Source organism: Herpailurus yagouaroundi, unplaced genomic scaffold (assembly GCF_014898765.1).
Source record: "Herpailurus yagouaroundi ecotype Mexico unplaced genomic scaffold, PumYag 196, whole genome shotgun sequence".
In the NCBI taxonomy this organism is placed as follows: Eukaryota; Metazoa; Chordata; class Mammalia; order Carnivora; family Felidae; genus Herpailurus; species Herpailurus yagouaroundi.
The window spans coordinates 22731504-22758399 of NW_024412427.1; the positions used below are offsets into that span (position 1 = coordinate 22731504).

General features: G+C 42.7%; 1 protein-coding gene and 1 long non-coding RNA gene across 5 annotated transcripts in view; one reads left to right on the forward strand and one right to left on the reverse strand.

Annotated features, from left to right (window-relative positions):
• Positions 1-5406, reverse strand: part of LOC121012486 (uncharacterized) — a 166017-nt gene extending 160611 nt beyond the window's left edge. Inside the window, exon 1 of the long non-coding RNA XR_005782132.1 lies at positions 5027-5406. This is a non-coding gene — a long non-coding RNA (uncharacterized LOC121012486). The remainder of the gene's footprint in view (positions 1-5026) is intronic.
• SNAP25 (synaptosome associated protein 25) overlaps positions 4606-26896 on the forward strand; it is an 85490-nt gene continuing 63199 nt past the window's right edge. Inside the window, exons 1-2 of one of the 4 annotated variants that reach the window (XM_040447696.1) lie at positions 4610-4770; positions 13226-13370. The gene's annotated coding sequence lies outside the window, so the exon portion shown is untranslated. Of the gene's footprint in view, positions 4771-4825; positions 4851-13225; positions 13371-26896 lie in introns of those variants that run through there. The other 3 variants (XM_040447700.1, XM_040447695.1, XM_040447698.1) reach the window with 3 other exon arrangements.

Consider the following 26896-nt stretch of genomic DNA (forward strand, 5'->3'; position numbering starts at 1 on the left):
TCTCTGCTCAGCAACAGAAAGTTCCTTCTACCTAATTGCCTTTAAACTGGGATACTGGCTTTTTTCTGTCTTCATATTCAGACTGAAACAACATCTCTATCTGAGGCTCAAGTTTGCTGGCCTTTGGACTGGTACTACACCATTGGCTCTCTTCGGTCTCCAACTTCTGACTTACACTGCAGATCTTGAGGCTTATCAGCCTCCATAATCATGGAAGCCAATTCCTTATAAGTCTTTTTGCATATATATATATACATATATATATATATATATATATATATACATATATACACACACACACACACACACATATGCACACACATATGTATACATACATATACATACACAGAGAGGGGCAGGGAAAAGAGAATACATGTGTGTGTATACATTCTATTGGTTCTGTTTCTCTTTCCCTGGAGAACCCTAATACATAGGGAAGGAGTCTGATGGGGCTGGAAGAGTCTGTACTAAAGCATAATGATTATAAACTTGAACCATGGGGTTCAAATTCCAGCTGTACCATTTATTAGCTGTGCCTTTAGTCAGGTTATTTAGTCTTCAGTTCCTTCCTCTGTTTTACCTAAACTCCAATATGTGGCAAGCATATGGAAGGTTTTAGATGTTGAATAAATGAATGAATTCAAACAGATGAAGAAACCAGGGCCCAGATGAGTTAAATGATACATATCTAGTCATTAGCTAATGAAAAAAAATCAACCCTCCATATTAAAGCAGCAGTTATGAGTCATTACTTAGAGAAAGTTAAAAGTCTCATCAAATTGATAGATTTATTTTATTTAACCAATACTTCATAGTGTCAGATAGGATGATTCTAAGTACTTCACAATTGCCTTGTGAGTTGATTATAATTATTGTCCCCATTTTACCTATGAGAAAACAGAGAGATGACAGAATAATAAGATTCTTAAAAGATTTACTGAAGGAATACTGTGATCTCTTTCAAATAGCCTTTTTAAGTTTCACTAATTTTGAGTATTATATTCTCCTTCCTTGTATCCCTGGTTGACACAAGGTTCTTTCACCCTCCTTGACGACAGGCACATCTTGGCATTGGAGAGAGTTCTAGGGTGCATTCATGTACAAAAGAGAGCCTACAATGTAGATGTTTTAAGGAATAGGAGCATGGAAGCACCTACCCTCCTCTGGCTGATGAGGACTCTCCTCCTTTCCTACAATGCTGTTCTTTGTAAAAACCAAAGTATTATTTAAAACTCTGGGTGTGCAATCTTATTTCTTCTCTACATGGCAAGCCAGAAACAGAAACCAATACTCCTGGTTCTTTTTCTACTTCTCACAAACTATGGCCCTACCTCAATGGCTTCAGGTAATAAGGAAAACCTGGGGAGTTTAGAGCTACAGCCCTTAAGCTTTCACCAGGTACTATTTATTCACTTTCTGTGACTGGGGTGGGGGCTGGGGTAAGGGCTGGAAGAACATGTAATGAAAATGCGGTAAACACACCACATGGAAAGTAAACCAAGGAATCAAAACAGTTGATCTGTCAAATTGTATATTCTTGTGCCCAAGCCTTGTGCCCTCATGGTGTTTTGAAATATAGTCACAGGATGCCAGGCCTATCCCAAAGGTGGCCCTTGGAGAGGGGGGGTTCTGAACTGAGCAAGTAACTAAACTATTTGCAAATCGACTTTGGAAAGATCATATGATATAAAGTTTTATTAAAACTTTTATTATTATACTTTTTGAAGTAGTAATTTTTTAATCAATCATACATCTTGTACCTTACCTGGGAAATACAAGCTAAATACCTTGGATCTGGACCTATTACAAACTAGAATACTTTGGGGCATGGTGTACCAGAAAAAGCTTTCAGAGACTGAATTAGCATAGTGTAAATATCCATCCAGCAGAGCAGGTAATTTTCTCATTACTCATCAAATGAGATCCTAACCATTAGTTACTCTACATGTTGGTTCTTTGTGTTGGTTCACAGGCAGCTGAATCATTTCAAAGCAAATTTTCCATCACCTTTCTTCTGTGGTTTAGACCTTTATAGACCCTGAATAACTTAAATCTGTTGGTTCCCTACTGGTAAGGATGACTGTTGATATTTTTTTTTTAATCAAGCAATGAGAAAACCCTGGGGGTAGGGGTGGGGTGGGAATCTTATTATCATATTAAAAATATATTTAGGGCTATCTGACCTCCTTAGTAGACTTATATTTATCCAGTGTTTATGTCTCAAATCAGACTCTGCTACCTTTCCCAGAGCAAGATGAAGAACCTCCTAACCTGTATAGTTTTCAGCCTAAGCACAGGAGAGTGGAAAATGTTGCCACCATCACAAGATAATCCTTTGGGCCTGTGGTATTTTCTGTGAAGCTTTGAATCAGTCTCACTCTTTCCTCTTATGTGTAATATTTAAAGATGTCAGTGTGGGGCATCAGCAGTTGAAAATTCAGAATACCAAACCGATCCTCCCTGGTGACTACCACATCACTTTTGCCTGCAGGATGAGCCTTAGTCAGTGACGTACTTCCTTTATTTATTTGTCCTTTTAAATCTGGAATATCCCCCAAGTCCTCCATTCTTTCACAAAACTTTCTGCATGAATGACTTCCAGTATGAGGGCCTTACACATATTTTGTTTCTCCTCACTGCAGGCTTTTCCCCAGGAAGATTCTATGTGCTAAATAAGTGCCACATTTTGGAAACAAATCCTGACTCTAAAGGATTTTGTAGTGACATTGCATTTGTCACCACTTCCCTGAGCCCATTCCAGCTTGCTTTATAAAGAAAGTGAGAACTGTAACTAGGAATTTTATTGCCAATTAAGTATCTGAGGACCGTGCAGATTTTCTTCTTCTTTATTGTATAAGAATCTTAAATGTTTAATGAATATTTCAGCAACATGCCTTGTTTTAGGAATCCAGCTTTAATAAAAATCCAAACAGTATTAATTATTATTGAAAACATTAATATTTCAAAATACCCTTTGGGTCAGGGAATCTTTAAGAAACAATGACTTCTACTTATTTCAATTAAAGGCATCCTTTATTTAATTCTTACAGCTCTGCTGGCTCTAAACGCCCCCTTATAACTCTGTTTTCCTTCTTTCTTTTCCTAGGATTCTCTCTACAATAGCTTGCAATTAAAAACTTGAGCTTGGTTCTCAGGCCAGAGAGCCGGGTGTGCTGGGGGTGGAGGGGTGGAGGGGTGGGGGGGTGTTTGTGTCTGTATGTGTGGTGGCAGGGGTGGGGGCAGTGCGTTGTTTTTCCGGACTCGAGACCAGGATTTTCCATCGCCTGAAAGAGGCCATCAAGTTTCAACATTGCGAGGCACGACTTCTAATCGCATCCTTCCCGGAAAAGTACAAACAGTTCCTCAGCCGAGGTCCCCCACCTCCCACGCGCTCCCCAGCTCTCCCTCCCTGCGGAGAGCCCCGCGACAGCCGCCCCAACACCTGTGAATCATCCGAGAGGCTGCCACCGCGGAACCATTTGCATACCCCACCACCCGCCCTCCCTCAGTGCCTAATACACAACAAAGGAGGACAGTTAGGATTATTGCTTTATGATTATTATTGTTAATCTCTCATATGACCAGCACAAGTAGCTTTTCTCTCCCACGCCGTTTTGAGCGGCCCCCAACCTAGCCTGGGTTTGCTCACTGAATGAACCACCAGAATCTTGTAGTGTCCCAGAGATCCTTGAATCCGCAGTCCTCCACACTCCCCTTGGAGGTCAGGGCGGTCCCATAAGGCGCGTATGCGACTCTGTGAACTATCCCTAAGAAACCCCAACGTAAAACCCCAGGCTCCGGTTGTAAATTCAACCGAAAACCAGCGTCATCGATTTTGCCCTTTATAAACAACTCTCAACTCCAAGGCTTGAACTCCAGCAAACCCACGCTGGTTGGGTTAACTACTTTTCCCTCCCCCGTCTCCCAATTCATTTTATATCTCCCAGAGATAATTGCTCTGACGTACTTTAAAATAACGTGTACGAGTCTGTCTCCCCAACTGACCACATTAATGCAAACTCCAAGCACTCGATGCTTTGATAAAATGAAGAATTCACTCATAAAAATAGCAGCCCACGTAGCCTGGCCATATATGGAGCTGGCAAGGGTTGACAGGGATGCCCCTTCCGAGCAGCTTCTTTAGAAAAAACAAATTGCAACTGAAATCTTCTCGACTCCCTCCCCTGCCCCCTTCTACTCCTCTGCCTTCCCCTCCCCTTCCATGACTCAATCAAAGACAACTCAGCAGGGAGAAAAATTATATATCACATGTTTATCGCATATATAACACACATATAATATATGCACAAACAGATACGTATGTACAGACACACGCACACACGCAGAATATCAGAAAACCAGTCGCGAGATAAATGTATTTGCCCGAGCCCGGGTGTTAAAATGGAGTCATAAGAATCGTCCCGTTCAGGTGTTTATAAAAGACTACAATACAAAGGTTTGCAGTAAAGCGCCCCGGGAGCTGAGTCAAGCAGTCCGCACATCTCGGCTCCTCCCCTCCCACCACCAGCTTCCATCCTCCCTCCGCCCTCCCCTCAACACACTTCCTCCCCGCCCCTCCTGAAGAGGGCTATTAAAAGCTGCTGACGTCAAAAGGGACGGCCATCTTTGATGAGGGCAGAGCTCACGTTGCATTGAAGACGAAACCTCGGGGAGGTCAGGCGCTGTCTCTCCTTCCCTCCCAGCCCGGCGGCTCCTCCACACTTGCGACCTGCAGGGGCCGGGCGAACACCACCCTCTGAAGAAGCCAAGGTAAGGAGTCTCCACCTCAGGTCGTGGTTCTGGTTTTGGATGGCTGCATACCCAGAGGGGACCACAGCCGCGGAGACCAAGTGAGCTTGAGCAAATACAAGTATTTGTGCACCTAGGGTGCGGTATTCCGTGTGTGCGCGTCGGGATAGCTCCTGTCTGGGGCTTTATAAAGTATTTTCGAGGTGAGCTGCTTAGGGAAGGGAGGAATGGGGACACTGCAGATGGAGCGATGGGGAGGAAGCGCAAGGATACGTACCAAATAATAACTTACTCTTTCGAAACAGTAGTGGGACTCTCTCTCTTCCATCTTGCGATGCAGTTTTCAGAGGTCTTTAGGCTGCTGGGTTGGTTTTTTTTTTTTTTTTTTTCTGTAGACCAAAACAAACAAACCCTGCCGTTCTGACCCTGTTAGTTTGACTATTGTCGTTAAGGCGCTATTATCCAGGGAAGAATTAAGGAGAGGGCAGGTTGTGGGAGCTGGGGAGGCCAAAGGAGAAGGGGGAGTTCCCGCCCCGGGCTAGCTGAGCTGCAGCAGCGGCAGCAGCCTCCATGCCCCGCGGACTTGATTTATGCCGCCTGCTCCACGTCAACTGCAGGCTGGCGGGAGGCGGGCGGGTCGTGCTGTGTGGGAGGGCTCTGCGGAGGGCTGGCGGGGGTGGGCTCGCCTCGGGGACTGCGGCGGCCCGCAGTCAGCACCCTGGACAGCAATACCGAGGGACCGCACAGGCGCCCGCGACCTTTCAGCACCGCGGACAGCGGTCGGCAGCAATGCCGCATCTACCTGCCGCAGAGATGCCTGGCCAGAGCTGGGTATTCAGGGCTGGAGGCCAAATTGCCTCTGTGAGACCCTGGTCTCACAGAGACTCCCTCATAGAGAACGCATAGTAGGTTAAAATTTTTTAAAAAGGGGAAAAAAAATCCTTCCCACAGGACTCCTTTGCAGGTAGTTACCTGCTCCCATCCTCAGCTCCTGCATAGCTTCAAAAAAATAAGTCTACTTGTGGAAAATTTCATGTTACCTTCTACCCCTTTTTTAGGTAGGAAATAAACAAATTTTAAAAAAAATCCGCATTCATCCTCCAGTCGGATATCAAGGGTTTTTTTTTGTTTTGTTTTGTTTTGTTTTGTTTTTAACACAGAGTATATTTGTCTACAGACCGCGGGTGCACATGAATGAGGTATATATGAAGATGCCAACATGATCTGTTTACAAAAGTAATATATTTCCATATATATTTCGATTTGATAAAAAAAAATATATGGGGGTAGAATCAACTTTAAGCAGAATCAACTTTAAAAATGAAACCCACTACCTCTTCCTTCTCCCCCATCCTTGTAATTAGGCATGAACATAAGCACACACTCACACAAATACATCTCTGAGAAATATTATTGGTCCTGTAGGGTGTAGATTTAATCTCCTTGGCCATGGTTTCAGAGTTAGTGGAAGTGTTTCCTATGGGCATTGGTTATCTCAGGCTGATAGTTTTTGATTTTGACATCATTAAGACTGGTTTTCCTCAGGAAAATGCAACTTTGTCCCTCAGGGTAATGCAGGTGTTAGACTGAAACCGGACTCTGACCTAAAGATCTACTGCAATTTCTATTATGGCACTGCGGGATTTTGCTGAGGCAGTGATAAGTACTTTAACCATTTTCTGCTCTGAGGCTTGGGGCCTCCGAGTGAACACAAATTACCACAGGGATGTTTCCTGCTGTATGATATAAATAAAATAGGCATAAAATGACCAGGAGCAAAACTGTGCTATTTGAATAGTTGTTAAGTAAGAGTAACAGCGTCATATGTAAGAATATATGCAACGCATTAAAGAAACGCTGTCATGATCCTTTGAAAAGCCTCACAATAAGATCTTGGATTGTTTTTGTTCGTCATAACTCTGATTATGTCTATACTAGAGCTGCTAAAATGCCCTGTCCATATAGATAAGATATTTTCATTCCCAGCTATTTATTTCCTAGTGTTTTTCAATTTTATAAATAACCATGTGTTCCCACATAAATATATGTTGATCTATTACTATATATGGATGTAAAATTAATTTTCAGGGGTATGTAACTGCGTGGAGGAATTTTTTAACTCTGCAATCCGCAAACGAAATAAACAACTGTGTTTTAGTGATGGGAGGAGGGGAGAAAAAAAGGGTAGGAGGCTTTTAAAATGCTTTGACTTCATGCTGCACGTCCAGACAGCTCTGCGTAGTTGCGTCAAATGAAAAAGCCTAACGCTGCCCGAATTACGTGTTTGGACATTAGTAATTACTGCTGGGTTTGTTTGCTAGTGGAAGACTGGGGGGATGGGGGTGGAGGTAGAAGACCGCAGTGAAGCTGGCAAAGGGCACATATTTGGGAAGAAGTGGCGATGTGCATAATAATGGAGCTAATTCTAGAACAGCTTACTGAGAAATTAAAGAAAAACACAATTTAAGCATGAATTTAACGTTTATATTATTGATAAGCTTCAGGGGGGAAATGAAGAGATTTTCTATTTTAAGTTTAAAATTTTAAACATCCAGGGTAATACGGCAAGAAGAGGCAGGAACAGATGGACACAAAGATGTGCCAGGAAACATTCATGCAGACCCTCTGATGCTACCTGCTTGTTTGTTCATTGGCATTTTCTGCATTATCACCTTGGCATTCAGAATACGAAACCATTTATAATCTCCTTAACCTCTCCATGGTAAAATCTCCCAAGAATTTACAATTTTTTTCTACTCTGTTAAACATGTACGACCACACATACACAAACACAATGAATTGCCCCTTAATTAGCTTGTCTAAAGACATTCCTAAACTCTAAACGCTAACCCCAGAGTGATGGTTATCAACCAGAAAACTGATATTTCTGCCAGTGGCACCTCTTTTCATAGCAGCCAGCCTTCAGCAGAACATGTAGGTTTTGATGATTAGTAGAAATGAGAGGTAACTTGAGAAAGAGGTTGAAAAAGGAGACATGAAGGATAAAAATAGATAAATCTGCTTTTTATGTGATGCACTATGAATAAACTATTTTTCTCCCATCATGGAACTGCTTTTCAATTCTATAAAGGTAAGAAAATTGGTGTTGTCAGCCTCAGCGTAGATCCATTTCTGCAGTGTCACCCCTTGTCAGCAAGGACCAACCTAATAGGAAGATATTGACCAATCAGTGAGTACCAGATACATAAATGAACCCCATGGAGGATATAAAGTCTCATGTTTATATGGTCTTTGACCTCAATAAGTTTAGCATGTAGTAATCTTAGTAAAAGCAATAAATAATAAAGTCAATAAATAATACCAGAATGAAAATATAATACAACAGTGGAAGAAAAATCATGAGGGAGTATATAATTATTTGCCAAGTGAATGTGACCAGAAATAAGGAAGGTAAATTCTGAGGAGGACATTGTTGCAGTGGACTCGAATGATCTGAGCAAGGCGGCAGGACTCCAGTTGGCTTTTGGAGGTTGGAGGAGAGATCTTCTCAGTAAAAGTACAGCGTAGGCAGAACTACAGGTAAGGTAAGCCCAAGTTATGGACAGCAAATGCCATCTATTTGAGTAGTGGGGAGCTTACATTGAGGAATACACTGGAAAAGAGACTTGATGCCTTCTATGGAAGGCCTTGAATATACCATGCTGGTAAGTTGGTGTTTTATCGTCTAAAGTTGATTTCAGAGCAGAAGCCGATATAATAAAGTAATCAGGCCCTTTTTAACATCTGAGACTTGCTATTCACAGATTGGATTATATATTTCTTCCAGAAATAGAGGGGAGTAAATTGGTATAAAGGATGATTAATTAAAAGAAAAAAGAAGTAAGTCCTCATTGAGGCATCTTTTAAGATCCCTTTCAGGATACACATGGACTTATGAGTCCTGCCCAGAAGTTAATTGTAAGTTTCAAAATTTTCATTATTGACTAGAACAAATTATACAAGATGAGCACCTACCAGAGAGATTGAAAAGCAGGTCAGGAATCCAGGAATTAGAGGTACCAAGAAAGTACACTTGAATAATAAACCTGCAGAACACCCTCTCACACCTTCTGAGTATTCTGCATTGTCAAATACATTGGCTAGCTATATGAAAATAGGTGCCAGTTTTTCTGTGCATGTTTCAGGCAGCATGACGCACAGAACCAGCCCCAAGTGGCTAAAACTGAACAACAACAAAAGAGCTGTAGTAAAAATGTGGAAAACTGAGGTGAGGTAGACAGAATATAATATTTCTTTCCCTACTATCCTTGCTGATTTTGGCCGAGTACCCTCACTCCAGGGCTGGCTCAAGGTCTGAACTATACCTATTTCGTTTTTAATCTTGTGGTTACTACTTGCACAGCAGAGCTTCAGAATTCCAAATGCTGACAGAACTGCTGAATTGAAATTGTCAATGGCTTCATGTGGAGGAGTAAGTGGTGGTTGCAGACATAGATCTTGTCGCTATTTCAATTCTCGCTCTGAAGTGTCAAGGGACTATCCTCATCTGTTCTTCACCAAAACACTGACAGGAGAGACAGCCTTAGGATAATATGTTGATTTCCAAGCTGATTCCCTGGGGGAAATTTGGAAATAGTGACATTTCAGAGGTCAAACTGGTAGTTCTTAAACTGAATGCAGAGGGCCTTCTAAGTATCCAGTAAGAGGGAGGGAGGAGACACCATGTAGCATTGAGGAAACAGGACATGGTGAGTGGAGAAAGACTTTTGAAAAAAATTAGTTGTAAAGGGGAAAAGGGATTTCAGAGAAATTTCCAGAGAGTTCTAGCTGCAGCTTCAGAATTACGATCATTGCTATAACAATAATTGCTACACATTTCTGCATAATTTTCTTCACAAGGATTTCAGTGCACTTCACCCAATGTAAAAGTATAACCAGTTTCTGATTTCTAAATGAATAATGCAAGCCACAGTTATAATATGAGTTCATATATGATATTAGATAACATTTAGTAAGCCATAGATCTGATTAAGAAGAACAGAGATACCCAAAGCAGTGATTCATCAGAATGGGCCTATTGGGGAGAAGAGTGAGCCACTAATTCTAAAAGCTTTTACCTGTACTAGTTCACTGAATCTTCATAACACCCCCGTAACCAGGGTACCATTATTATTTCTATTTTATAGATGAGGGAACTGAGGCAAAGAAAGGGTCAAAAACTTGCCTAAGATCACAGAGCAGAGCCAGGATTTAAAAGCAATCCCTCCAAGTCCAGAGACTAAGCTATTAACTATCTATTATACGGCCTCTTGCATCATCCACATTTTTCATATTGGTCAAATCAGGCACAGAGAATGTATATGGTTTCTTTTCCAATATCTTTTCCCCCTCAGTTGGGCTGCAGGGCATGATGTCAAGGATGCTTGCTGATCAGGAGCCAGGAGACCTGGTTCTAGCCCTGAAGTCTGCTTGTAATTTCCTGTTTTGGAATCACACTGTCTTTAAAAAAGTCACTCAACCACCATTGAAAGTCAGTTTGTTCATCTGTAGAATGACAGAACTGGAATAATATTTTCCAATATCCCAACCATTCAGAAGTTAATGAAATCAGTGCTGAAAACTCTGGGTAATAGATCTGGGTCCAGTGACCTGTTGGCCTCAGCTGGCACTGCCTTAATATTGCTTCAGTACCTGATTCGACTCCCTCCCCCATTATAAGATTAATTTACATCCACAGCCTTGCTCCTCCTCAACCTCCCTCTCTCTCTCTCTCTCCCCCAATAATTTCTTTGACACCATTTTTCTGAAGCCTTTCCGGTCAGATTTCAGTAATCCTGGCCTTTTCTCCAAAGCCCTGATCTGAGCCATTGCTGTTGTGGGGATCTTCTTCCATCTCAATCAGATTTATTGCTGTCTGTCAGACTATCCTACAACCTGCTTAAACTTTTCATAATTCTTTTTCCAATCTAATTAGCTGGGTCCCCCCCCCCTTTCTAGACCCCCTTTTGATGCTCTCCTGTGTCTGACTTAAAACAATTAGCTACTGTTGTTTCATTTCTCCTCTCTCTTCCTCTGCCACTTAGAAAAAGAGAAATGGACACTTTAATGGGATCTGTGAGCTCTTAAGTACTTAAAAAGTAACAATTCCATATGACCTGAATCACATGATGTTAGAAGCTAGCTGAAAAACTAATCAAATTTGAAGGATGGGCTACGGGTGGGGAGGTAGAGTAACATTTCCCAAAAGCTTTGAGGTCAAGGGACAGGAGAAGGGAAGCTTTAAAGCCTCGGCGATTTAAAGTTCAGAGGCTAGCAGCTGGCAGTACAACGTTTATTAATTAAACTCATAATCACATGTGAGTTAAAGTCCTGTGTTCCAGAAAAGCCATGTTCTCCTTGCTGCTACAATCCCATTCCTACTGCAATATTTCAGCACCTTTTTACTGAAGTAAAGCATGATATTACAAGAGGAGATCCTAACTGTTTTTCTTACCGCTGCTGACTCACAGAGGTTAGCCTCAGTAGTGATTAACTGATGATAAGAATTAATCTGTATCCCCAAAAGGAGACGGGGGGAAATCCTGTGTAAGGGTTCATGTTTCCTTTTAAATGCTTAACAGTCATTCTAGAGAAAGTCAAAGTGAATTGCAATGCCAGCACCGGATTGATGCTGAATGACAGCTGCACTAGGTTTATGGATTGTTTTCTGTGGTCATGGAAAAATATACATGATCCTCTTAGCTGGTAAAGGAAGCCAAATTCTGTTCCATGTGAAGGGGGAACTAGAACAACTCACTAATCTTTTCTTTTGCTTTTGGGTTTTTTTGTTGTTCTTGTTGTTGAACTGATTTGGTTCCTATTACCCAAACATGGCTAATTCTCCTGTCAGAAATTGAGACTGTTTGCACTTTCTGCTGACTCACCTCATCCATCTTCCAAAATGGTCCCTTTTATGCTTGAAGAGCAAGGTTATATTCCTGCTAAAATGGGAGGTTCTGCAAAATGACCATCTGGTCTCATCGCTTCCAGTATCCAAATAACACCAGTCACAGATTTTGAACTTGGGAGATGACTTTTCATGCCTGCAGGCTTGAGTGAGTGGCTTCTATTCTTTACTGATGGAAGCACATCAGAAAATGAAAGCCTCATAGGTACCCCCCTGGCCTCACCCCTATTTCCGAGAAATACCTCGAAATACCTCGAAATACCTCGGTATAGCTCTGAGAATTCTGCAAGTTGGGCAGATTCCTTTCCAATGGGGAATCTTAGACAAAATTGCTGATTTCCTTTCTTCATATTCATCGTTTGTACAATTTCAAAAAATAATGACTGAAAAATTGCAAAGCAGTCTATTTCTTAAATTTCTCTGCAGCTAGTCTGAGATTGGTCTGACAGCTAGTTAGAAGTAACTCACACTGAGGCTTCTCCATCAATAAACAGAAAGTAGAGGGAAGTAAATGCCTGTGAGTCTGCCAGGAAGACTATGTAATAGTCCTGTCAAGTGAATTTTTTATTTTAATGGGAAAGCCTATTGTAACTTCACTATAACAGTAGAAATAGAGATAGCATTCCTGATTTAGGCCAGAGAAATTGCTGAACATATCCACTTTTTCCTGTTTCAAGATGACTGTCCCTGTATTCCTCAAACATAATCAGCTGTCATTATGGCACTCTTAATTAATTAATTAATTCAACAAATATTTATTGAGCATCTGTCATTTACCAGGAAAACACTGTACTGATTACTATAGAGCAGTAAATTAAAAATGCATGTTTCAGCCCTCAGTGCATTTTTCTGGGCATCCCCTTTTGAGGTATTATTATTTTAGAAGACCTGTTTCACATGGTATCCCTTTTTGAATCTAAGATATTAACCAACTTAGAAAAGAACTTGGTTCTCTATTCAGTATATGCAATTGATTGAAGGTTTTTACTGAGTGATCAGTATCCAGAGAGAGATTGCTACATCATAAACAGAATATGTATTAAGAACCAGCCTCAGCCATCAAGGAATTTAGTAAATATCTAAGATATTCCCTTATGTAGATTTGTCTCTATTGACATGACAATCAACTAGGCTATCACTAAAATTTTCTTTAAATATGTGTCTGTATTCCTGTATCCCCATCTATTAGAACCTCTTCCTATATAGATCATTCCCGCCACTCATGGGGAAAACAGGTCAAGCTTTGAGGAACATGGTACCTCCTAGGCCAGAAAAAAAACTAGCCATGACTATAAAGTTCATGGAGCAGTACAAGAATAAGGTGACAGAGAAACAGCAGCATCTTTTTGATGACAGGACTTCCCAAGCCAATTCACTTCCCTCCTTTGAGAACTGTCTTGTTAAACAAGGTTCAATGATTCAGGATTGAGTAGAAGTGTGTGTTAGTCCCCCAACTCTTGCTTTTAGAAAGTTGCCTCTTCTTACCAATGAGCAATGCTCTCATCTCCCTTATATGATTTATCACAGTGCTTTGTAATTACATATTTATGCATTTCTCTTCCTTAACAGACTATAAAAGTTTTTGAGAGCAAGGGCAATATGTTAACCATCTTTGAACCCTTGGTACCTGTAACAGTGCCTGTCACACACCAGGTATACAGGAAATGAATGGGAATACCAACTGCCCTTTTGCAGAGAAAAGAATTCTACCACTGTAAGTAATTCCTCCTTTTATTGACCAAATGTTACGCTTAAAACAACTCAGGAAGGTTGATTCACCCTAAATGTTGGGATGAAGTTATGTCCCAAGGAAGCATTTTTGTTCACCCCCTACTAGCTGCCAAATTTCAGCAAATAGTTATTTTTTGGACCTGCTTTTTTATCTCCTGTGAATCAGGGGTTAAAATGCTAATGAAGAATCAGGTGATGCTCAAGCAAAGCATTGATAGGAGCAGATTTATATTCAGAGATGAAAAACCATTGCCTGTGAGTGATTTACGTCAGTTTCACATACAGAGCCAAGCTATTTGACATATATCAAATACACAGTTAAAAAAGAGAGAGGGGCAGAGAGAGAGGGAGACACAGAATCCAAAGCAGGCTCCATGCTCTGAGCTGTCAGTACAGAGCCTGACGTGGGGCTCGAACTCACAAACCGTGAGATCATGACCTGAGCCGAAGTCGGATGCTTAACCAACTGAGCCACCCAGGTGCCCTGAAAAAAGAGAGTTTTGATGCCACTGTCCATTCCTACCAGAGTCACCAGGGGGATAGATTGGTGGCTTCAGCTAACTCTTATTTTCAGGGTCACATATTTGCTGCTTCTCTGTTAGAATGATGGCATAGGGTATACAAGAGCTCCATGTTGAGTTGTCTTCCCAGAAAATGTCCTCAGACACATCAGCTTCTAACTTTTCCTTTCATGTATCCAGTGTTCTCTTGCCTAGGGGAGAAAAATAAACTGAGGCATGACATGGTAAATCACTCCCATTTGTCTTTAAGAAAAAGCTGTTATCAACTAAGCATTGAATTTTGCATTTCTTTTTCCTAGTCCTTCTCATGAAACAAGTCTAAAACCTCTGGCCAGTTACCCTGCACCCTACTTCCTCCAGCTGGGAACACAGATACCACTTGATAACAATAAGAAAAAAGTAACTGACTTATTGAATGATTGTGGTGTGGTGCACTAGACCTTTGGCATCCATTATCTCATTGAATCTTTGTGGCAGCCTGAATTCTAAAAGAGTTTAGAAATCTTATCTCCGACTGCAAAGTCTATGTTTTTTTACCAACACCTTGTGAATTTTCCTATGAGTTTTCCCATGAGTTGCACGTAACCCATTGAGATCTTGTAACAGAAAGCATGCTCCTGACATGTAGAACAGGAGTCAGCAAAATCCAAAGAACTCAGCCCTCTGGGCTAAAAAGTCAAGTGAGAAATGTTGGTATGAGTAACCAGGAGAAACTAAGTATCCGGAGAAGCTCACTGAGTGCTGGATTGAGAGAGATCGTTGCGTACCTGGCCCATTTCTGCCACTTAGTTTTATGACCCTGACCAACTTACATAACCTGAACTGAGCCTCAGTTTTCACATCTGTAAAAAGCAAGCAATAAACTGCCATGCATATGTCACTTGGCTGTCATGGCACATAAAGGAGCTAAGGCTTGTGAAGTGCTATTCCCTCTACTAGTCTGGGAGCAAGGGAGGAACTGTTGTTATCATGTCTGTTAGCCGTCATTCAGCATACCAGATTTCCAGGGTTCTTTTTTGCAAGTTATGTGAAGGCCATTCTTTTCCTCTTTATAATGTTGAGTTTGCTTAAAGAAACAGGTCTTGGTATCGCATTATTTTTTAGCTTGAGCAGCATGCGTGATAAATTGGGAAAATGTGTCAACAGTCGGATTTTTCTGTTTGGGGAAGGATTTTTAAAAATGCCTCTGAATAGCATCTCTGCTTTCAAAGTGGCTTGGTGATTCTCAGGATAACATCTGGAGACCAAAGAGGCTCAGTTATGGTTTAACGAAATGCTAGTCCCCTCTTGCTCAGTGCCTTGGGATTTAAGGCCCTTAAGGAGTTAAAAAGAGATGGTATGCAAAATTTCCTACTATTCTTTAGCTTAAGAAAAAGAAATTTGCTGTAAGCTATTTAGCGAATCATTTTTAAAGCTACATCTGTTGGCTTCATTTTGTATTCAGCTTTGTGTTAGATTTTTTGTTGGGGAGGGTTGCATTCCTTACTGAATACTGTGTGTCTGCATGTGTGTTTTTGTATGTGCACACGAGATATACAGGCAGAGAGGTGCAAACACAGACTCTTGCAGCCAGCCTTGTGTACAAGATTCCTACATGTCTCACCTCATTTCAAAACCTTTAGTTTTATTCATAAACCAATAAATAGAAAGCCTGCACAAGCAAATTATATGAACTGCAAAATGTATGCTCCTGAGTTGCCTTCACAGAATGATTTCTTTTCAAAGTTGGAAAAGCCCCCCAAAACAACACTAACTGTGGCCGTGACCTCAGATTCTGCTTTTTGGGAGAAGTCCTGTAAATCTAGGTCTATACAGAATAGGACAGGTCTCTGTGAAAAAATTTTAAAACCATTATTGTGTTTTGAGGATCTACTATGTAGTGGTTACTATATTATGGTCTATTGTAGCTAGTATTATATTTAATTTGTACAAGAACTTCCTAAGTGGTGGGTGTTATTTTCTATACTTGACTCAGAGAAGATACTGTTTGATCAAGGTCCTATCAAGGTGCTAAGTGCTGCCCCTTTCCTCTCCATGAACCAGTGGATACATAACCAGGAGTCAGTGCTTTTTGTTTTAGTCTGATTGGGGAAAAAATGGTTGGGACCAACAGCCAGAATCAGACTAGTTCTGCTCCAAGTCTAGGCATTGGGACCCACCAAAGGAGACAGGGCTGCAGAGATATGCGAAGTCAGACAGAACAGCTAGAGTACCTAAGATCCTCCCTCCCTCCTCCACCCATCCACCCCAAAGCACAGAACCTTTCTCAGGAGGTTTGCAGCTTGGAGGAGCAGAAAATGCAATCTTGCTATGAGCAGGCAGATCTGAGAGAAAACAAAAAACAAGTTGGCAAGGAGGAGGCTGGGAGCTAGGATTGCTCACTGCTTATTTCGTTATCTTGCCGAGTACTTAAGCTGGGGTGGGAGGGGCAAATAAAGGAAGGGTTGGAAGGGATGATAGAAGCTATCTTCCCAGTACTGGTCTTCCCAAAGGGTAGAGGCTCCCATTTTAAGGGACAAGGTAGGAATTGATGAATCTTTGAGCATCAGAAAATGATTCCTCCTTCTTCCACACAGCTAATAAGAGAGAGAACTTGGATTTGAATTTAAGATCCTAAGTGCAATATTATTGATCTTCCACAATCAGTGACTCATTACTCTAGGACATTGGTTCTTAGACTATGGACATTAGACCAGTAGCATCAGCATCACCTAAGAGTCTGGTAAAAATGCAGTTCTCAGGCTGTACCCCAAACCTGCAGAATCTGAAACTCCAGTGGAATGGGGAGGGACAGAGTCTGTGTTTTCATCACCTCCAGGTGATTCTGAGATAGGCTTAAGTTTGAGAACCAATGTCCTAGAGATCTTAGTAGCTCCTTCAAATGTTCACATTCATCTTAAACTGGGTCTGATGGGGCTGAGGTGTTTCCACTGTTCTCTACCTCACAAAAGCAGTGACCAGTTACTTAGAGAAGAACTATCCTGGGCCACTGGACCAAAGTCTCTACTCACCCTCTGACTTAGTAATAAAGATGCTGTTATTCATGAGAATGAATTTGAAGGATGAGGAAGGTGAGTGTTCACAGCATGAGGATGGGGGTCTTGGGTGGGGGACAGAGGGCTCCTTTGTTATACTTCTCTCCCCCTGTAACAATGGCTCAATCTCTGGCTCCAAGAATCTTCCTCCAAAAACTTAGCAAAATTTAAAATCTCACGAAATGACAGGACAGCCCCTTTCTTCTTTCTGCTGTGTCAGCCTGCAGCCTCTGAAGGATACCAGAGAGGAAAATGTATCCACTCTGCAAAGGATAAAGCAGTTCCCATTGCTCCTCTTTTGGGCCCCACCATGAACTGTCCTGGTACAGGGAGGGGGCCTGTCCCCTTTCCACACAGCCATGCAATTTCTTATTTTCTCCTCTGGATCACAGCACGAACTGCCTTGGAGAAAGGATCCTGATGGCTCATATCACCCCTTCTTTTCTGCCCTCCTCTCATGTAGAATCACACATTTGGGTTTCTTGGGCAAACCTTACAAATGGCATTGTTGAAAAATGACAAATGACCAGGCCCAGAGATAAATTACTTACCAAAGCCACATGGTGAGAGCTGCATCCGGGACTCCTGACTCACAGATAAGTGCTGCTGCTCTTGCCCTGGGCTGCCTTGACGCTACTGCCTCCAACTCTTTCAAATTTCTTCTCCAGCACAAGTCCACACTCCAATCTGGAAATCTCTCAGTCTGCTGTTACCCTCAGAGATCTTTGGCCTCAAATGGTGACCCAACAACTGTAAAAGCAAAGTAGGAACATTCCTGTGATTCCGAACTGCCAACAGAGCTTCCTGAAAAGGTTGACGATATTGCTTATGTCCGTTTGGTTTTGCACATGACAAAAACCCAAAGGTAAATGGTTTAGGCTAAAATGCAGATGAATTGGCTCAAAGAATGTGAATAAATGTTGAACAGCCAAGCCATGGGAAGGACAGAGAGGTGTTCAAACACTATCAAGGCTCTTGCTTTGCCTTCTGTCACTGCTTCTTTCTGTACATTGACTTTACTTTCTCTTGTTAAAACACCAGTTCCTCCTTCCACATACCAGAAATATCGTCACCCAGTTTGTGCTTCCTACACATCCACTATGGAAAGGCACTGCCATTTGTTTTCTGTACCCCCTGTTCAAAAATCTCAGGGAAAGACTCTGGTCTAGCTTGGGCCAGGTGCCCAGCTTATACCAATGCGTTGTGAATGTGGAGTGTTATGGAAGCGTATGACTTATATACTGGGACCACACAATTTGATTGGGGGAAGCACCAGTTTCTTAGCAGACATAATAAGCCATATTATGTGTCCTATATACACAAGCATACTTTATCAGGTCACTTACCAAATAGTTGTATTAATTCAACCTTTTAAGTGTTTCATGACACTTGTTTCTTTTTTTCAAATTGTTCCCCCCACTATGACCTAATTTTTTTAATTTTATTTTTTATTTTTTAAAATTTACATCCAAATTAGTTAGCATATAGTGCAACAATGATTTCAGGAGTAGATTCCTTAGTGCCCCTTACCCATTTAGCCTGTCCCCCCCCCCACCCCCACACAACCCCTCCAGTAACCCTCAGTTCACTATGACCTAATTTTTAAAACTTCATGGCAGCTCTGGAAGGAAAGATGGTAAAAGAAAAAAAAAAAAAAAAACAGCAACCATTTTTCAGATGTAAAAACTGGAGCCTAAGAATTTGCCTGCCCTGGAAAAGGCAGTCAAATTAGTCAAAGGCAGACCCAGCTCAAGGATGTCTAGTTCTGCTCTTAATTTGTGGATGGCAAACTAATGGCCCCTAGGCTTACTACTATCCAGAAACTTACTTTATTTGGCCAGTACTGGATTTGCAGATATCTTAAACATGAATGCCTTAAAGCAGGGTATTTCCTCTCCAATTTGCCATAGAGCCTAACACTACATGTCTTTATATACCTAGTTCAATCCACATAGTTTTATTATCTTCCCAACCCCCGTAGATATTTGAGTTTGCATCTGCTGCATACCAAAGTTATGGCATTCTTGTGGTTCTGTACTGTGCCACAATCAACCACAGGTAGAAGTTTCTTGGGTTATTTTGCCATAGTTTTTCCCTTCAGATGTCTTCATAATTTATGTCAATATTTTGAGAGACAAGGTTGGGCAAATAAATTGCACATAAATAAGACCAACCAATTTTTTTTTCATCTGGATAGAATTAGCTTTTTGTTTTTCTCACCGACCCTGCTGACAGTCTGGCAATGCCTATGAATCCCTTTGCAGAGTGACATTTTTTAATGTATAAAATAAAATACATAAGATTTCATATGAAACAAATTGTATTGAAATACAGTTACGAAAATATTTTTAAAATTTGTGATATAGTCATATATAGTCTTCTAAAAATTATACCATTAAATAGCAGTATTTGGTGGTGAGTCTAATAATGACCACAATTTAAAAGTGGTGATGAGAATACATATTTTGAGAAAGATGTAACAATTGTGCAGTGATATGAAAACATCTGGTATTTCTACTGGTGCTGCATCAGGCTCAGGCCCCTCTTTAGCCCTCCTAGTGTGGGGGTGGGAGGAAGCCAGTGGAGAGAAAGGAAGGGTAGATCTACATGTCATGTGGGCACAAGTGTTATCTGGGGTTCTCTGAAGAAGTTGTTTCTTGTTATGTAACAAATTACCCCAAAACTTAGTGGCCTGAAACAGCAATTTCTTATTGCTCATGGGCCTTTGGGTTAATTAGGTGGTTCTTCAGTCAGCTGATAGATTGGGGTCTTGTTGGTCTGTAACGTCCTCACTTCCATGAATGGTGGTTGGTAATGGCTGCTGATTAGGGTGATGGGTGACTAGACCACTTATCTTTCATCATCCAAAAACAGCGAGAAAGGACGAGCACCAATGTGTGAGCACTTTTCAAGTCTGTTTAGGCCACATTTGCTATTGTCCCATTGGCCAAAGTAAGTCTCATGGCTAAGTACAGAGTCAGTATGGGTGGGGGCCACCCAAAATTATGGATATTGAGAGAGGAATTATTACAACCATTTTTGCAAAATTGTCTACCACAGCCCCCACCAAACTTGGGAGCCTGAGTCAGAGAAAGCTCTTCCATCTGTCACAGGCTGGGTACTAGGCTCTCCCTGTCCATCCTGGAGCTACATAACTTCCACTACATTCCATAAACCAGGGAACTTAGGCATAGATTATTATTACCCTGCCAAAGTTAGAGCCCTTGGGGTTAAGTTTTGGAAACCTCTCGCTGCATCTCTCCAAGTTAACTAAACAATCACAGACCCAGATGTCTGGTAAGTTCAGGGGGTAGTCAAAAGGAAAATGTTCTCTAAACATTGAGGATCTGAAATCAAACTGGAAAAAACACATCACCTTTTTGTTGTTTTGCGATGACATTTCTTTATCTGAAATTTCTCCTGGGCTTGCCTTGGCGAGGGCAGTTGTATTTGAAGTTTTTTTCTTTTTCTTTCCAGAAACCCTCCCCTATTTAAGCAAACTCCACTTTCTTCTCTAATTGCAAGAGCTCTCCATAATGGTAGAAACAATTCTCAGCCAGCCCTCTACCCAATGAGAGATTTGGAAATGGGAACCCAAGGGAGGAGGCAGTGGAAAAAACCCTGAAGGATTTTCAACTGTGCTGCTGCGTCATGGAAAAGAAGCCAGGCACCTGCCTTGGTGCCTCACAGCAGGCCCCACCAGAGCCTTGTCTTAGTCATTCCATAGATGAGCAGGGGATGTCTGACTCACCCAGCTGTCTAGTCCGGCACTTCAAAGAGCATTCTGAGTCCTGCTCTCAGTCCTTTTCTCAGATGGCAGACTCCTGAGGATCAGACATGGAGCAGAACTGTTCACTCTTTCAGATCCTGCACCAGCTTCCTTACTGAGCTCCCTCCCCTGCCAAAAAAAAAAATTTAAAGGTTTCTAAATTCTTCAGTCAGAATGCTATCTTAGGTTGGGTCCTCCCAGAAGCAGAAGGTGAGGAAGGATGTGAGTGCACATATTTTACTTGGGTGGTGATCCTAGGGATCACAGGTAGGTGAGCAGGGATGAGGAGGAAGAATGAGGAGGAAGCCAATGCAAGGAGCATTAGTGAGCAGATTACCAGCTGTTGGAGCTCAGGCCTGAATTGCTTCGTTTGAAGGGCAAGGAATCTGGAGTATTTGCGAACCAGCTCCCAGCCTTCAGTGGCTAAGGGCCATTCCCAGGGGTATAAACTTGCATCCAGCCCTGTGGAAGACCAAGCCTACTCCAGAGACTAGAGAAATCCCCCTGGCAGTGAGTCATAGCTTGAGTACAGAACCTTAGGATGTACAGGAAAGGTGGGTGCCAAGGAGATACAGGTGGAGCATTAAGAATGGCTCCTCCAATTTTGCAGACTGTCATCTCCAGACACCCCAAGCTTCACAATACCTGTCTGCAGCTTTGGCGTATTAATGGTTTAGTCCTGTGTTTGTTCAACACCTATTCATTGGGCTCCTGCTGGGTACCATTTATTTGGCATCAATGTGCTACACAGTAAACTAAGGTTTTTGCATACATCATCTCATTTGATTCCCATGACAACCTGCGAGGAGGTATTATTAGTTTCATTTTACAGATGAGAAATCTGAGTTGCAGTGAGGTTAAATAAATTACCTTAAGTCCCTCAGAGACTGAGAAACGGCAGAACTGAGATTCCCATCCTGGTCCATCTTCAGGTCTCAGCTCTATCCAGTATATCCCCCACCCAGTCAGGTCAGGAGACCATTCTGCTGATTTGAGAGAAGGCTCAACCACGCCCGGCCCCTGTACCACCATTTTCCAGAATCCTTCCCCTCTCCCCTCTTTGTCCTGTTCTTTTATATCTTGTTCACAAGCTGGCTTCAGGGAATTAACCCCTGCCTCTTTGGTGTTCCAAATCCTCTCTCAGGGCAGTGGGCTGTCCCTCCCATCCTCCAGGCCCCCTGACCCTGGGAACGATGACTTCTTTCTCCAACCCATCACATCTTTGACTCTCTAGGTCCTTAAACACCCAACCCACACCCACTCATGATCTGTCCTCCTCCAACCAGCATCCATCAAGCACTTTGGCAGGTTTTGCTGCTTCTGGTATCCTGCCGAAGGGATCAGAGAACCCTCTCTTCGTGACATCTTGTGACTTTAGGGCTAATTTCACCCGTAGGCCCCAAGCAAACAGGCACCGAATGGTTTGTTTTTGAGCAAAAATGCAAGTCCCAATTTACTGTTGTTAATATTTTAAAAATAAAATGGCGTGAGGTGAGGACCAGGAGAGGGAATAATTAATTCCAGCTTGCCAGCGGGGGGTGGGAGGAAGGCATCATCTCTCACAGTCTCTGGAGGACACCCTGCGGTAAACACAGAGCTGCAGCTTCCAGGTGGCAAAGAAATATAAAGGGGGGCAGGTGGGGTGCAGAACAACACTGCACAGCACCATTTTCAGGATAATATGTCTGGCTTCGTGAACACATCCCATCATTTTGAAAAACAGTGTCAGTAGAGCACCAGTGCCAATACCACGTCTGGTGCTTCAGAGCCAGTATTGGTGAGTGGCCTGTTCTCTCCACCTTTCCAGACAGTCAAGTTGGAAATGTGAGAAGTGAAACAACAGGGCTGAGGCCTGTGATGGAAAATGGCATGTTGTAGATCACTGAGTGCAAATGTTATACCAAGGGTTCCAACTAGACCATGTAAATGACAAAATCCAAAGTGTTTTAGCAGAGAAGGAAGAGTAGGGGCCTTTGGTCACTCAAGACCTAGTTTTGAACCCCATCTTGGATCCTACCTCTCGAGGCACTTTGGAACCCCGCAGTGTGCTGTGCTAACTGTGTGTAGGTTACATCATAGCATCAGGGGAGCTCAAGATGGAAGAAATGTTGGGAAGCATCCAACCCCAAACTCTCACTCATAAGTAAAGATACTGTTGTGACTTTGTTAAATTAACCCTTGTTAAGTAGAGTCCCCACGCTACACCACAATACCCATGAGGCTTCCCTAAGTGGAGGAGCAGAGGGAGACTGGAGCAGGTAGAAGCCCTCTGATTTCAGGAGGCAGCACCGGGAATGCACCAAGGCCTTTCTAGAACCCAGATGCATTTCTTATTTATTGCTGTGTTAACACTATTACTGCAAAACCAGAGGCTGCAACAGCACACATTTATTATCTCACAGTTTCCATGGGTCATCAGTCTGGGCATGACGTGGCAGAGCTCTCTGCTCAGGTTCTTACAAGCTACTGGGGCTGCATTCTTTTATTTATTTATTTACAAGTCTTTATTATTATTATTATTATTATTAATTTTTTAATTTAATTTTTTAAATTAGTTAGCATATAGTGCCACAGTGATTTCAGGAGTAGATTCCTTAGTGCCCCTACCCATTTAGCCCATCCCCCCTCCCACATCCCCTCCAGTAACCCTCTGTTTGTCCTTCATATTTAAGAGTCTCTTCTGTTTTGTCCCCCTCCCTGTTTTTATATTATTTTTCCTTCCCTTCCCTTCCCTTATGTTCATCTGTTCTGTGTCTTAAAGTCCTCACATGAGTGAAGTCATATGATATTTGTCTTTCTCTGACTGACTAATTTCGCTTAGCATAATACCCTCTGGCTGCATTCTTATCTGGAGCCTGAGGTCCCCTTCCAAGCTCATTCAGGTTGTTGGCAGAATTCAGTTTCTTGCGTCCTAGGGCTGAGAGCCCAGCTACCTGAGGGCTCTCAGACAGGAACCTTCCTCAGTTCCTTACCGCACTGCCCCTGACAGGCCCTCTCACAACGTTGCAGTTTACTTCTTCAAGGCCGGCAGCAGAATGTTTTTGGGAGGGACCAGCACCTTCTTTTCAGGGCTTTCACCTGATCAGGCCAGGCCCATGCTCAGATAATCTCCCTTTCAATAGTCTCAAAGTCAACAGTTTGGGGACCTTAATCACACATGTAGAATCCCTTTACCTTTTCCATATAATATAACCTAATTACAGAGTGACATCTTGTCATATTCACAGATGCCACCCACACTCAGTGGGAGGAGATTCCACACTGAGCCTGTGTGCCAGGCATGGGAATTGTGACAGTCATCTCAGAATTCTGCCTCCCACACTAGGGAATGCCCAATTCTTCCTTCAACCATCCACATACTTCTACTCTAGAGAGCACCTGGATCCACGTCACATGGTCAGGGGCCTCCCAAATGGCCGTTTCTCAGCGGCCAGGCCTCGTTCTGAACTGGGTAGTTTTGATATTTGCAGACCTGCCTGCTGGCCTGTGTTGGGGCCTGCGTGCGTTTTCCTGACATTGATTGCCTCAATCCACAATCATCGTTCCAGAAGAGATGAGGCTTACGGAGTCCTGGAAGAGCAGGCAGGGGGCCCTAGAGGATTTGACTTTCAGTGTTTGCTGTTAGCGTCCTGCAGAGTGATGCCAATGGCTCCGATCACTCTGTGGGGCCAGCAATCACTGCAGGTTTTGGGGAGGGGAGGTTCCTGGCATGAGCTACGAAAATGCCTCTGGTAAGTAGCTGCTGGGGGTAATAGGGATGTCGTGCAGCCTCGCTGAACTTCCACAGAGCCACTCAAGAGTTCTTCCACCCCGCTCATGGGAGGTCAGTGTGGCTGTGGGGCCCTTAGCATACTGAACCCTGCCAAAGCCAGACTGCTTTGAGCCAGAAAGAGCAGTGGGGGCCTTGGCCAGAAAGACAGGGATCGAGATGGACCTCAAGGGGCAGGCTGGCAGAGGAGGTACAATCAGGACAAGGGTGGTCTCTTCATTCAGTGACCTACAGGTAGCCTGGAACTGCCTCCTGGGCCTCAGAGGGCATTGGGTGGGTTGAACCCTGTGGATCCTCATCACTCAGAGTTAGAGCCCATAGCATCAATTCTCCCTGCCTCCTCCTGGCATTCACCACATATTTATCGAGCATCTATTACACACCTCATGCTGCTATAGGTACTGGGAAAACAGGGGTGAACGTCAGGCAAGAACTCCTCTCGTGGAAATACCATTTTAGTGGGAGGAGACAAACAGTGAACAAACAGATAGACGCTGCAGTATCAGATGGGGCCAGAGGCTAAGCAGGAGGTTGGAGTGGGTTGTGGGGATAACATGAGACTGAGGTAGGGGGGGACCCCTCTTAGGAGATGGGAGTTAAGCTGCAGATGAGAAGGGACCCATCATGGTGGGGAGAGTATTTCAGAAGGTTGGCGCAAAGCCCTGAGACGAGAGCAAAGCTGATGTGTTTGTGCATCTGGGGAACCAGTGCACCTGCCAGGAAAGAGTAACAAGGATCTGGACAGGGCACCTCCAGCATCCATTACAGTAGCCATGACTTTCTTGGCTGAGGAGGGGCATGACCAGGCTATAAAGCACTCTGCTGCAAGAAAACACTAGTCCCCCAATTTTTAAAATAAATTAAATGAGCTACCATGGGAGGTCTGTTATAAGAGGAAGCTCCCATTGCCCACAGGTTCTCGTCAAAAAACCTTTAAGCAGTCAGCTCCCACTATGCACTTAAAATAGGAATTGATTTACTGGTGTTCTATTCACCCAGCTTCTCAGGAATAAATTCAGTGCATGCTGGAAGGTGTCAAAAACCAAACTGCATACTAAATAAAACAAAGTAGAGAGATGAGTGTATTGCAAGGCTTCTGATTTGCAAACCAGGAAAACCAAGGCTGTGGGCACAGTGAGTTCCAAGTTGCTCACAGACTAAGGGGTTTTTGTAGGATAAATACAGAAGTTATTTAGTTTTTTCAGCTGATTGGTTGCATAGTGGTCTTCTTTCTTGTCTGGATTGGGGTAGCTGAGTCAGGGAAACAATGAGTCCAGAGATGGCATGGATAGACTTGGAGTTTTGGGGATTGGCTGGGTCCTCTGCTGATTTCGGAGAAGAATTGTAAATTCCTATAAGGGTAGGTTATGTTTCCTTAATGCACCTGTTAACCATATCCATTTTGTCCTTGACATAAGTAACTCCATTTTACTGTGGTTCTACAAAGGCTATATCTGAATATCCGTTTTTGCTAACCTAAAAGAAGATTAGGATTAGGTCCTAACCAGTACCTTAGAGTCTCCCACCAGAGAGATCTAAATGTGTTTCTGAGAGTAAATATGAGAGTATATGTGGCCTATTCTCAAGGAGTATGGTTCTAGGAAGAACCACTGCACTGTGATAGCAGAGAAGGAACCAGTAGGTCAGGAGTAGGACCATCTTAACACAGCTGTCCCTTGTGACTTTACTTAAAAACTGGCTTTACTGCTCAACTGTGTAGCTCTTGAGAATGTAGATCAGTGGGGGATACCTGGGTGGGTCAGTCCGTTAAGCATCAGACTTCAGCTCAGGTCATGATCTCATGGCTCATGAATTCGAGCCCCACATTGGTCTCTGTGCTGACAGCTCAGAGCCTGGAGCCTGCTTCGGATTCTGTGTCTCCCTCTCTCTCTGCCATTCCCCCGCTTGTGCTCTGTCTCTCAAAAATAAGTAAACATTAAAAATAAAATAAAATTAAAAAAAAAGAATGTAGATCAGTGGTTTCCAAAACCTCTCTGCACATCAGAATTGCCTAGGGTCTTATAAAAATTCCAAAGCCCAGGCCATATCTTAAACCAATGTAATGACAATTCCTGGGGGTGTTTTTAAATAAACTTTTTATTTTGGAATAATTTTAGATTTGCAGAAAAGTTGTGAGGATAGCATACGTCTCCCCCCACAGAATCTATACCCCTCATCCAATCTCCCCCATGGTTATCATCTTACATTATTGTGGTACATTTGTCACAACTAGGAAATTGACCTTAGTCCATTACTATTAAACTCCAAATTGTATGTGGATCCCACCAGATTTTCTATTAATGTTCTCTTTCTATTCCACGGTCCAATCCAGGGACCACATTGCATTTAGTTGTGTCTCCCCTGTCTCCTTTCTGTGACAGTTTTCCTTCTTTCTTTGTTTTTTGTGACCTTGAT